This window comes from Megalobrama amblycephala, linkage group LG10 (genome assembly GCF_018812025.1).
Source record: "Megalobrama amblycephala isolate DHTTF-2021 linkage group LG10, ASM1881202v1, whole genome shotgun sequence".
Classification (NCBI taxonomy): domain Eukaryota; kingdom Metazoa; phylum Chordata; class Actinopteri; order Cypriniformes; family Xenocyprididae; genus Megalobrama; species Megalobrama amblycephala.
In genome coordinates, this window is record NC_063053.1 from 12,239,786 (window position 1) to 12,252,342 (window position 12,557).

The following is a 12,557-nucleotide window of genomic DNA, read 5'->3' on the forward strand; positions in this document are numbered from 1 at the left end:
GAAAAAGCACTCTTCTCCCTTCTGCTCAGCTGGTCTGTCTTTTATCAACCTGTTCAGAAAATCAAGCCTCCCGCCAATACTTAGTCTTTAATAGCACGCAACAAATAAATTGGAGATGAAGACCAGAACATATATCACGCTTTCAGACACACAGCTGAATTTCATGTTTCATATTTCCTGATGTCCTCATGACTTTTGACAATACAAATGGGTTAGCACTTTACTCCAATAGTCCATTCTACTAGCTATAAGTAACTTTGCAACTACTTGTCAACTAACACTCAGAGAATTAGTATTAGACTGTCTGCTTAATATCTGCTAACACTTTATTTTGATGGTCCACTAACAGACATTCTAATGACTATAAGTGTGTTCACACTTGGCATGTTTGGTTCAATTAAAATGAACCCTAGTGCAATTGCTCTGTTATTGCGGTTCATTTGAATAACTGTGAACGCAACCACCCAAACCCTGGTGCGCACCAAACAAGCGGTCCGAGACCACTGAAAAGATGGCTCTCGGCCCTGCTTCCAAATGAACTCTGGTGCGGTTCGAATGGAATGCTCAAGCATACCTGTTTTTTCTAGTCATAGTCATGATGTTGCCCATTACAGTTCGGTACAGGCATCAGAACCGTGTCTACTCGCAGCAGATCTTCGTTTGTGTGTGTGTGACGGAGGGATTCATGCCACTGTTTTGACTCGCTTACACATTTTTAAAGCTCTTCACAAGTTCTTAGCTGGTTACCATCCTATGTAGTCTACGCAAATACAACGAGCGCATTAAGCCCAGCACACAGCATTGTTTTGAATGTTTGGTAAGTTCCGTCACTAAATATATGTCATAAAAGCCGACCAATCAGTTTAATGTATCCCTATGCCTTTAGGTTTGCTATCTTTAGGTTCAGTGTAAAAAAATGCCAATGTGAACAGACCAGGACTAAATGTTTTTTTGGTCTGGACCAAACGAACCAAGTGAAGCGAACAACAAGTGTGAACACACTTTTTTTCAAGTACGCCAACTTTTTCTACTAACTCTAACCTAAAAGTCTACTAATACTCTAATGAGAGTTAGGTGACATGTAGTTGCAAATTAATGAGAGTTGTTGAAGCTACTTATAGTTAGTAGATCGTCTAAAGTGGACTATTGTAATAAAGTGTAACCCAAGCTAGACTGTGAAGTGACAAAAGAAAAATTGAATATGAATTATGGCTCACAGTATTCAGCTCATCTTGATTTTCGAATAATAAAAACATTTTTTCTTTTTTTCACTGCAGCTACTCTCAATATGTTTTTGGTTTCCCTCCATCTCTTTTTACCATAGCTGCTCTAGTTCATTCAACACAAGGGTCAACCTACAGCTTGTCTGGTGGTAAATGTTATCTTATCAGCTCATGTTCAGTTTGAGTGACCAACTCAGTGGGTGGACTGAAGTATTTGTAAAGTGATCAGAGCAACAGAGTTCTAGTTCACAGAGATAACAGGCCATCTGCTGCTCATCCAATGTGCCCCATGAGTCAGCTAACACTTTGACACTACCTGTCTCGTCCACAACAAAGAACAGCTTAACATGGTATCAAACATGCCTTGCTCAGACAGGTGTGATGACTTCACGTGTAGCAGGCATTAGTAAATGTTAGTTAGTTTTTCTCAACTGATAAGGCACATTTCCTAAAACTATAAACATTTCTCAAAACCAAAACTGCAACTGTAAACCTTATTAACAACAGAATGTTTTTCAATATATATGATGGAACAAAATACTGGAGCGAACAACAGCCATAGTTTTAAAAGAGACCTGTGTCTGGCTTGATGCAAGTTCTTAAAAAATCAATTTTCACAACTGGGAAAAAAAAACTTTGTATGTGAATAAGCACAAAAGTAATATCAAAACATCCTGAACACACTGTACTGTAATTCACACTGAATGAAAACTGCAAAATCTATAAAAAAAATATTCCCAAGCATTCAACCCAATTTTGAATCTAATTTACATCGCATGCAATGTTACTCTTCTATAGACAGCAGCAACTATCTGACAAGACAGCAGAATTAGCCCCAGTATGCCTTATGAACTGTAGGAAAGCATCAAGCTTCTCAGCAGGCATCTCCACTGGCTGGAGAAGATTTGTTGTATATCTTCAGCATTCCAAAGCAAAGAACATGGTGAACTACAGTAACACAGATCTCAACAGAGATTCTCATTGGCCTCTCTCCTCTAACTTCTAGTACTTGTACTCTTCCTGTAATTTGAACATGGATGCAAAACCAAATAACTGAAGAGTGGATATCTTTGTGCATCCTGAGGTTCTGAATGGATTGTGATCAATTTTATAAAGTGTTCACATGGTGAAAATTGTGGGTTAACGGTGCCCAGATTGTGAAGACATTGTGGTTTCTGAATGGTACCTTTTGCATGAATTTATATGATGTATATTTGCAAGGGATGAAAGTTTTTTAGGGAAAAGGTTTAACAGATTTGCAACTTGATTGAAACAAAAAGAGTGTTACAGTGTATACAAATGAAGTCGGCATGAAATGAAAATTCACCCTATTTATTTTCTAAATGCATGTAATTGATCTTATTCTGGGGAGCGTTTCCAAAAGCGAACGGGTCGCAAGTTCCATCATTACCAATAGAGTTCAATGGGACATACTTGACTAACGATGCTTTCGGGAAACGTCATTCATGCATTCAGACTTCTCTCTGGTGATGGGTGCCAAACATTTTTTTTAGTCATTTAGTCCTCTTAAAGAGATAGAAAGATGAAAATTCTGTCTTCATTTACTCACCCTCAAGTTGTTCCAAACCTGTATACATTTCTTTGTTCTGCTAAAGTAAACAAAGAAAGATATTTTGAAGAATGTTTGTAACTAAACAGTTGTGGGGCACCATTGACTTCCAAAGTATTTTTTTTTCCATAATAAGGAATAGATTATAATTGAGTGCAAGCTCACATTCAGATCAGCCTCTTTTTCGATAATCTGTTCACTCGTATGTATGTCGCAAAAAAATGGAAGAAAATATCTGTCGCTACTTCTGTTACATCACGACTATAATCTTATAATGTTCACAATAATTTGCATAAATCTGAAAATTGAAATATTCTCACACAGGTCCTGAGTCACAGACATTGCCTGTCTGATTTCTGTCTCTTTATAGCAGCTTGACCTGCTGGCCAGCATCTGTTCAAGCCTTGTGAGGCTAGTGCTACCGACACACTTATTAAAGTGGACATTAACAAGGCGGCGTACCAGCCAAACGACTTGTAACTTGGGCGAGCAAGGTGTCGAGGTCATTAATTTTAACAAGGAGAGCTGATAATAATCTCATTGGAGCTCTTATTTTACTGACATCGCTCTCCTGGGCTTGTCCATACGACTGGAATACAAGGATAAATCCCTCAGCTTATCAATGTAAAACAGCTTGGACTCATTACATATCAGTATTAGTTTAAGCTCTATTACAGTATGCAGAATCCCAAACTCCTGAAAGTGGCCGTCACTGGAATTTTAATTGACTAACATGAAGGAGGTTGTAATTTTTCCCCAACCCATCTATCTTCCCCCTAACCTTCCTCGCATCTCCCTTTCTGCTTCTATGGAACAATAAAATCGTCTGGATTTAAGTTATGGTAAGTTTTTGAAGTGCTACAGGCGCCTGTAAATTTGGCGGGCACCTTTGGGAGCCGCTGCAGCGGAGCTGGCTGTGCCACTATTTCATAGCCTAGATGATTCATGGCTCTCCACGGCGTTCCAACAGAGGCCCTGTAAATCTAAACTCATGCTGCCGTCATTAGGGAACAGGGGGCCGGCGAGCCCAAGGCCCAAGGGCCATTTCACATGGACTAACGCTTTTGGTCATTTCACTGCTCTTCACATTTCATCGAGGTGATCCCACCCCAACCAGACAGGCTTCAGACTTTGGTGGACTGTGACCCTAGAGCTGTCACACCGACTTCGCCCACGCTCACGTCTGGCCTCGGGTCCCCCTGGCCAGCGGCAGCTGTCCTACATGCTCGTAAAAATCATATTCCTATTAAGTTATAAAGAGGTTTTGCAACAAATGCACCATTTCATAGGCTTGAAAGAGAGGGAAATGTCAGTGGGAGAGTAAAACTGAGTTATTGCTTCCAGTTTGAAGAAGAGCAGCAACAAGTAACTGATAGAATATAAGAAAAGAAGGATAAGAGGAAAGAAAATATAGGAGGATAAGACGAGAAAGCCCAGGAGGGGTGCACGCGGTCTTTGTCCGTTTCTTACACAAGCTCCTGAACTCCTTGTTGTAGACACCTGTGCGCGTCTAATGTTTCAGCGAGTCTCTGAAAAACAAACGCACAGCTCCGATCTCTTAATCCGCGTGGCTCCGTGGAGCATGGTCACATGATACGGCTGGGCCGATGATGATGGTGGGCCACGGTGGTAGGGGTGCATGGGGGGGGCGAGCTTAATCTTTTTTAATTCAAATCAAGGAGGTCCCTGGTGGGACACAGGGATGATACCCTATCCGCTGCAATCAGGCTGACCTCCACTTCGAGCGCGCTCTAAATGATTAATGGAGCTGCCTTCCCACTGGTTTCCATGGCAACCGGTAACCGGATAGCCCACAGGAATTCGGCTGCCCGCCCAAGTGAGCGCCAAGGGAGGAGGCAGAGAGGGAGAGGGAGAGAGAGAAAGAGCAAGAGGAAAAAGAGAAATGAAGCAGTGGTACAGTCTGTATAAGGGAGAGGGATAGGGGTCGAGAAGGATAGTCCCAATTCCAGGAGAGAAGGAAAACAGAGACTTCCGTGAAGATGTGGGGTGAAAGCATAACTTTGTGAGAGAGAATGATGAATTAGGTAGTAACGCTAGTCGTTCAGTATTCTAATAATCACGCAATTGATTAAAAGATTGGCATTCAGAACGGCATCACCATCTGTCGTCCACACTTATAATAAATACATTTAAATGCACAGATATATTCAAGCTACAGTGCATTTTTGCATCGTCAAACTACTATCTGTCCAAGACAAGTGTACATGAACAAATATAAACAAATATTTATATCTTTGGGACAGTTGAAAGACCTCTTTCTCATATTTCTCAAGTCTCATATGCTAATCAAGTAAATCAAGACTGCATTTATTTAATCAAAAATATAGAAAAAAACTAGTCTGGCTATCACCAGACCAAGCTCAATTTAAAATTGAACATTGGTCTGGGGAGTTTGCTATGTATTTCCTACTGCACAAGAGGCGTGATCAACAAGCATTAGTCACGCAATTGGATAGTCCTTCAACCAATCAGATCAACAATCCGGGTGACGTACTTTGCAGAGCGATGCGAAAACTCCAGACAGGTTTACCATGTCTCAATCAGCTCCCTAGTTCAGTAGTCAGGGCACTGATCAGGGAATCAGCCACATTCACTTGCATGATATACTGATTCACTACCTAGGGAACTAGGGAGCTGAACGAGACGCAGGGTTAGTTTGTATTGGTTTGAAGCATTGATCCGCGGATTGCAGAAGCAGCAATGGCATCGAGCGATTTTTGCAGGTTGTGCAAAAAAACATGAAAGTGATCGGTATTTACACCCACTCGAGCAATTTGTTTGCTAACTAAAGAAGTCATTCAGCATCGTCGAGAGTTTAAAAGGCGACTCTGATACTGTTCCGGTTCAGTGTAAATGAACGCGGAATATAGCCGCCCTAAACTACGTCTTTGTCATGACAACCAAAAAGAATTCCAGTCAGCTCAGGCGGCGCAAGATTCAAGAAGCAGGGAGACGAAACATATAGAGCAAATAATAAAAATATTGTCTACCATCAAGGGGCATTGAAGTAAAAGAGTCCTGTACTCACATCGTGAAGCAAACCACCAAAATAACAGCAGAGAATCGTCGTGTGTCATTAATCGCTGTTTGTAATCTTCCTACGAAGAGACTGTCGGATCAACGCTCTGCTACATTTCTCTCAGATAAGGTAAATGCTTAACACAATCGGCGTCACTGTGATTGTGCATTGTTATTTTGGAGTGACGGTCGTGCGAGAGACGGGTAGATCAGATAGAGTTTGAAAGCTGCTCGCCGTTGCTTCTATATTGTCATCGTGATATACCCGCCAATAGCGAACAAGGTGGATAAGCCAGTCTGTGATTGGTTCCCGCAAAAGTGTAACAGCGCAGCAGAAATTAATGCACGGGTTTCCAGACTGAGTTGCCGAGCGAAATCAAATCGCCGGCAGATCAGGCTGGGTTTACCCAGACTAGAAAAAAACAGTAATATTGTGAAATATTATTACAATCTAAAATAATGGTTCTTCTCATTATAATATTATTTAGCCTATAATGACAGACTTGGCTGTATGTTGCACTGTATTTTCCTTTTTGAAGTGATTTCAATCATATTTCAAGCAATTCAAAACCATAATGGCAGACAGTGCACATCCGAAGTGTCTCAGCTGAAGGAAATAATCCATTATTTATCGCTTTAATGTATTGGCTACATTTTTTTAATTGGGACAGTAACGATAACATTAAAAATAAAAATATCGGTCGATACCGATATGGTGGCAGATATATTGTACATCCCTATTTAAAATGTCTTTTATTTCTGTGATGCAAAGCTGAATTTTCATCAGCCGTTACTCAGGTCTTCAGAAATCATTCTAGTATTTTGATTTATCATCAATGTTGGAAACAGTTGTGCTGCTTAATATTTTTTATAACCCGTGATACCTTTTTCAGGATTCTTTGATGAATAAAAGGTTAAAAAAAAAAAAAAAAAAGGAACAGCATTTATTTAATACAGAAATCTTTTGTATCTTTTTTCTTTCTTTTTTTGAAAGAAATGAATTTTAATAATTACTTTTATTCAGCAAGGTTGTGTTAAAATTGATAAAAGGTGATAGCAAAGATTTATATTATTAGAAAAGATTACTATTTTGAATAAATGCTGTTCTTTTTCACTTATTATTCATCAATGAATCCAGAAAATATCACAGGAATAATATTAAGCACCACAACTGTTTCCAACACTGATAATAACTGAGTATCAAATCAGCATATGAGAATGATTTCTGAAGGATCATGTGACACTGGAGTGACTGGAGAAATGACTGATAAAAATTCAGCTTTGCATCACAGAAATAAATGATATATGAAAGTATATTAAAATACAGTATAGTACAGTATATTTAGTCCAAGGGAAATTGTTTAAAGTGCATGTACATGTGCAGGTAGTTAGCATGTAGCCAACATTACAACTATTGACATATCACCATGCTTAAAATACTACCACTGTTACCTCTTTCTTTGGCCATCTGACATAACACATGGGCTTTGTAATTTTTAAAATAGCCCATTGTCCGTCCATCCAGGCGATTGATGAGGGAATCCATGTTAACTTGATGGGACCTCTTGTGCTTAAGTGGCCTTTACTGGGTAAGAGGCTACATGGGGATTGATATTGATAGAATCTCAAGGTCTAAATTGATCTGCCTATCAGGTTCACAGCGAGAGAGTGTCCTTGAGTAGACAGAAGACAACAATAATGGAACTTCACAAATTATGATGTTGAACATGGTGGCAGAGGGCAGATTAGCAGACAATTATGAACTGTTTAACTTAATGCCTTAATAGGCAATAGGCGATTTAATGTCTGGAAGAAGGGTCGGCTACACATCAAGATAAACATGCTGATCTTATTGACCTTCTAACACAACACACATCCACTGAGCTCTCTCTCTTGGTCTCATCTTTTCTGTATGTGTGTGTTTGTGTGTGTATGTTTGGGAGTATTTGGTGTCAGGCCTATTGTTGTGGTCGATGGTAAAATCAGCTGCTAAGCTTTCACAGGAAACCACACAGACAGAAAGCGCTCCATACTGCCCAGTCTGTGTATTGAAATACCATCCCTGAGAGTGTGTTGTGGGGGTGTGTGTATGAGTGTGTATATTGGAAGACATTCACAGTATCACCAAAGGTATCTGTGTACATGGTGTTGCTTCTCCCGCAACATCCTGTCACTCATCGATACGGCCACAGTTTTGGATTGAATTTCTCCAAAGTTTTTGCCACTGATAATGACACAGCTTTCCAAAACATATTTAAAATCCACAATATTAGCATCTACTTAGAATGGGTGTTAATCAGCAAGCTCTGGATTATAAACATTTAGGCTAGCTAATTTTGCAGCACTCCACAAATTTATAATGAAAGGGTATTTTTAAAGGTGCCCTAGAACTTTTTTTTTAAAAGATGTAATATAAGTCTAAGGTGTCCCCTGAATGTGTCTGTGAAGTTTCAGCTCAAAATACCCCATAGATTTTTTTTAATTCATTTTTTTAACTGCCTATTTTGGGGCATAATTAGAAATGAGCCGATTCAGGGTGTGTGGCCCTTTAAATCCCGTGCTCCACGCCCCATGAGCTCGCGCTTGCCTTAAAAACATAAAAAAAGTTCAAACAGCTAATATAACCCTCAAAATGGATCGTTACAAAGTGTTCGTCATGCAGCATGTCTAATCGCGTAAGTACAGTGTTTATTTTGATGTTTACATTGATTCTGAATGAGTTTGGGGCTATGCTCCCTGGCTAACGGCTAATGCTACACTGTTGGAGAGATTTATAAAGAATGAAGTTGTGTTTATGCATTATACAGACTGCAAGTGTTTAAAAATGAAAGTAGCGACGGCTCTTGTCTCCGTGAATACAGTAAGAAACGATGGTAACTTTAACCTCATTTAACAGTACATTAGCAACATGCTAACGAAACATTTAGAAAGACAATTTACAAATATCACTAAAAATATCATGTTATCATGAATCATGTCAGTTGTTATTGCTCCATCTGCCATTTTTTGCTATTGTCCTTGCTTGCTTACCTAGCTGTGTACATCCAGACATTCTGCCCTTGTCTAATGCCTTTCATCCAGATGTTAATATTGGCTGCCCTTGTGTAATGACTCAATCATGGGCTGGCATATGCAAATATTGGGGGCGTACACCCCGACTGTTACGTAACAGTCGGTGTTATGTTGAGATTCGCCTGTTCTTCAGAGGTCTTTTAAACAAATGACATTTATAGAAGAAGGAGGAAACAATGGTGTTTGAGACTCACTGTATGTCTTTTCCATGTACTGAACTCTTGTTATTCAACTATGCCGAGGTAAATTAAATTTTTGAATCTAGGGCACCTTTAAAGTTGTGTATGTGTGTCCCATGCGTGTGTGTTATACGCAGTGCTGACGGACTGATGCAGTGGGGGTATCACTGACAGACTGACAGGCCAGTAAACCCAATCTGACCTGTTCCTCCTTGCTCTGCTGTGGCCTCTGTCTCCCAGTCTCCCTCAGACTCTAGTTTCCTCTATTTCCTGCACAATCTCACAAGCCTTTATAGAGCTGCCGCTAGTCACTCACACAGGCAGCTTTAACCCATAGAGAGTACGGCGGTTTTGACCTCACCCAGGTTCAGCTCTCTAGTCTTATTGAGAACACAAGATGGATGTACTGGTCACAGTCTCTCATCAGTCCATACTGTGGGAATAATGACAGCTCATTAGACGGATGTGTTTACATGACTATTTCAACAGCACACTACAAATAGGTATTGTACTGAATGTACTGAAAAATGTATAAAAATATTATGAATATTTATTTTTAAATATATATTTAAATACTAATATAAATACATTTAAATATTAATAAATAAAGTATATTACAAATGCAAGTGCAATACATAATAAACATACATATAATTTTGATTAATTACCAAAAAAAAAAATTTATAAAAATGTAGACTTATTCTTTGCTATTACTAGAAATGTGGAAAATGTTAATAAAGTCATTAAGCTATGAAGCTACACATATGGAAGTATACGTATGTGTGCGTGCGTGCGTGCGTGTGTGTGTGCGTGCATGTGTGCGCGTAATTAAATAAATATATATAATATATATATATTTATATAATATAAATATAATATATATAATAATGACATTTTAAATAAAATGTTATGTATTATATATATATATATATATATATATATATAAAATAACAATACATAAAATATTTTATTAAAAAAATTATATATATATATATATTAATTTAATGAGATATATATATATAATTTTTAATGATATATATATATATATATATATATATATTTTTAATGATATATATATATATATATATAATTTTTAATTTTTTATATATATATATATATATATATATATATATATATACACACACACATACATATAATAAATTAATTTATAATAATACAATTTTTAATAATAAAGTGTCTACAAAAGCCTTAGATCAAGCCTTTCCTGTTAATCAAAAGTTATTTGAAATCATTAAAAATCATTTAAGCAGCATTCATTAAAGTCAGAGGTGTCCAAACTGTTTCTTCAATACTTTTTATGGTTTTGGCATTATCGTGTTCTTTTGATAAAATATTCACAAATTAACAAACGTCAGACTTTTGTCATTGGCAACATAGGGATTTACTACCACTAGCCTACACTTGCTGGAAAATAACTGTGTTTTTCTTTATGAATTAGCAGAATACATTTTACTCTCTGTTCTGAAGACCTGCCAGGTACCATTTTGTTGAAATTATGGATAATGATCATAACCTGTGTCCGTAAGGCACAGTGTTTACTTTCATAAACAAGTTTATAAGATGAATTGAGGAATTCAAACTGTGTACACCAATGGAAGCAGAAATGTTTAGTCACAGTGGAATATCTGACACATGTGACTACCAAAGGAAGGACTGAGGGCTGCTGGGTAAGAGAACGGACGAGCTCGTGTGGGTGGCTGGAAACACACCAATGGCAAACAGCAAACAACTAGAATCCATGAGCTGATGACAAAATCTGAGTTGAAACATAATGAGAAAATCCTCGCTCACGTGTGTCTTATAGATACGTGCATGTGTCATGGACATCTGTTGACAAAACCTTATGAAACTTTTACAAACCACAGGAATTTGTGTATAAGGCAGAAGTATTTTTTATGTACGTTGAGATGCTGTACTCAGTTGCTCTGGAAACTTCGTAATAGCCCTTCATGGATGTCCAGGTTTGGACTTAACAGGAAATATAAAGTATAAACAAATATGACAACTTACATACTGAGGTCACAAATCAGCACATAAATGAATGCATAGTTTAGCTTTGACCTAGACTGTGTATTAGAAGAATATCCAGCAGTTATCATCAGTCAATAGGCACATTCAAGTCAATGTGAGCAGTGTGAAAGGGGTTCAACAGTAGGTTTGCCCCCTTTGTCAGAGACCGAAGGGGCCAGTCTAACTGTGTTTCATGATTAATGAGAGAGGGAAATGGGGTCATGTTGTATTAAGAAAATGTGTGTTTAAACCCAAAACCGGCAAAGAGCTCTAGACTAATGCATCAGTTATCGACTGGACACCTGAGAGCAAGAGGCTGTTACACCAGTCCCTACGGCCTGCAGGCCCATCCATCCACACAGAGCTCCCTTTCCCTTTCTGTCTCAGTCACTCTCTCACTTTCTTCTTTTATATCGTCTTTTTTTAGCTCTTTTCCACTCTCACTTTCTTGCAATCTTTCTCTCCATCCAACATTTCCCTACTGCCCATTCTTTCTCTGCTCCATAACACAATAGGCTCTGTGTCAGTGTGACTGCATGTTTATAGGGAAGCCATGATGGTTAACACTCAATCCTCTCTCAATCCCCTCAGTGGATAGCAACTTGATCCTGATGACTTGTTGGGGATACAACGGCACGGCCTCGGGTCCCTACAGCCGAGATTACAGTTACACTTCTCTCTGCGTTTATTTAATTCTCCAATGCTAGTAGCAAATAATATATGCAGATTTTTGAGGTAAAGCTATTTTTGGTAAACATCATAACCAGGGGGTTTTACAATTATAAGTTTTTGTGCCATTTAAGAGAGCAAGGTTGAAAACTAACATTGCATACATTTGTTTCAGATCTGTTTTTGGTTTGCTCAAGTGAACCATCATTTTGATGCAGAGAGTTCACGTTGCAAAGTTTAGTTATAAACCAAATATGGAGGGTAGATAGCGACTAAACAAACAATGACTGATTCAGACGAGCTTCTCATCCTCTGTGGAGGCCCAAACAAACCAAAGCATCATTGTACTGTGCCGAGATACCCAACAGGCAGTGGAAAAACAAATAATAGAGAACCTGACATGACATGAAAGTCTGTGCGATGGGTTGTTCTGAAATGAAAACCTGACATTTACAAAAACAGATTTCATAACGGTCTTTTCATCAATAAGACAATTACCAGAAATTGCTTATGAAGAGTGAAAATTTCTGGTTTTGATATATAGGTTTTCTCCTCAACGGAAACTTCTGCTGTAAGGAGCAATCAGTATGCCATAATTAAGTTTGACTTGGACTTCATCAAAGAAGAAGATGATGATAACTTGCAAAGGGAGTTTGAAAATCAGATTGTTTATCTTGACTTCATATCATTATTTCCTGTTTCTTATAAACAAAATGTAAAAAAAAAAGGTTGACCATAGTATGACTAGATCTGCTGGACTAGACTACATAAAAC

General features: G+C 38.3%; 2 long non-coding RNA genes across 3 annotated transcripts in view; one reads left to right on the forward strand and one right to left on the reverse strand.

Annotated features, from left to right (window-relative positions):
• The window catches only part of LOC125276774, a 39,662-nt gene that overhangs the window by 13,552 nt on the left and 13,553 nt on the right, over nucleotides 1–12,557 (forward strand). The window lies entirely within an intron of this gene.
• The window catches only part of LOC125276773, a 65,158-nt gene that overhangs the window by 8,817 nt on the left and 43,784 nt on the right, over nucleotides 1–12,557 (reverse strand). Inside the window, exon 4 of one of the 2 annotated variants that reach the window (XR_007186749.1) lies at nucleotides 9,286–9,516. The exons of the other annotated variant lie outside the window; for it this stretch is intronic. This is a non-coding gene — a long non-coding RNA (uncharacterized LOC125276773). The remainder of the gene's footprint in view (nucleotides 1–9,285; nucleotides 9,517–12,557) is intronic. 2 annotated transcript variants of the gene reach the window in all.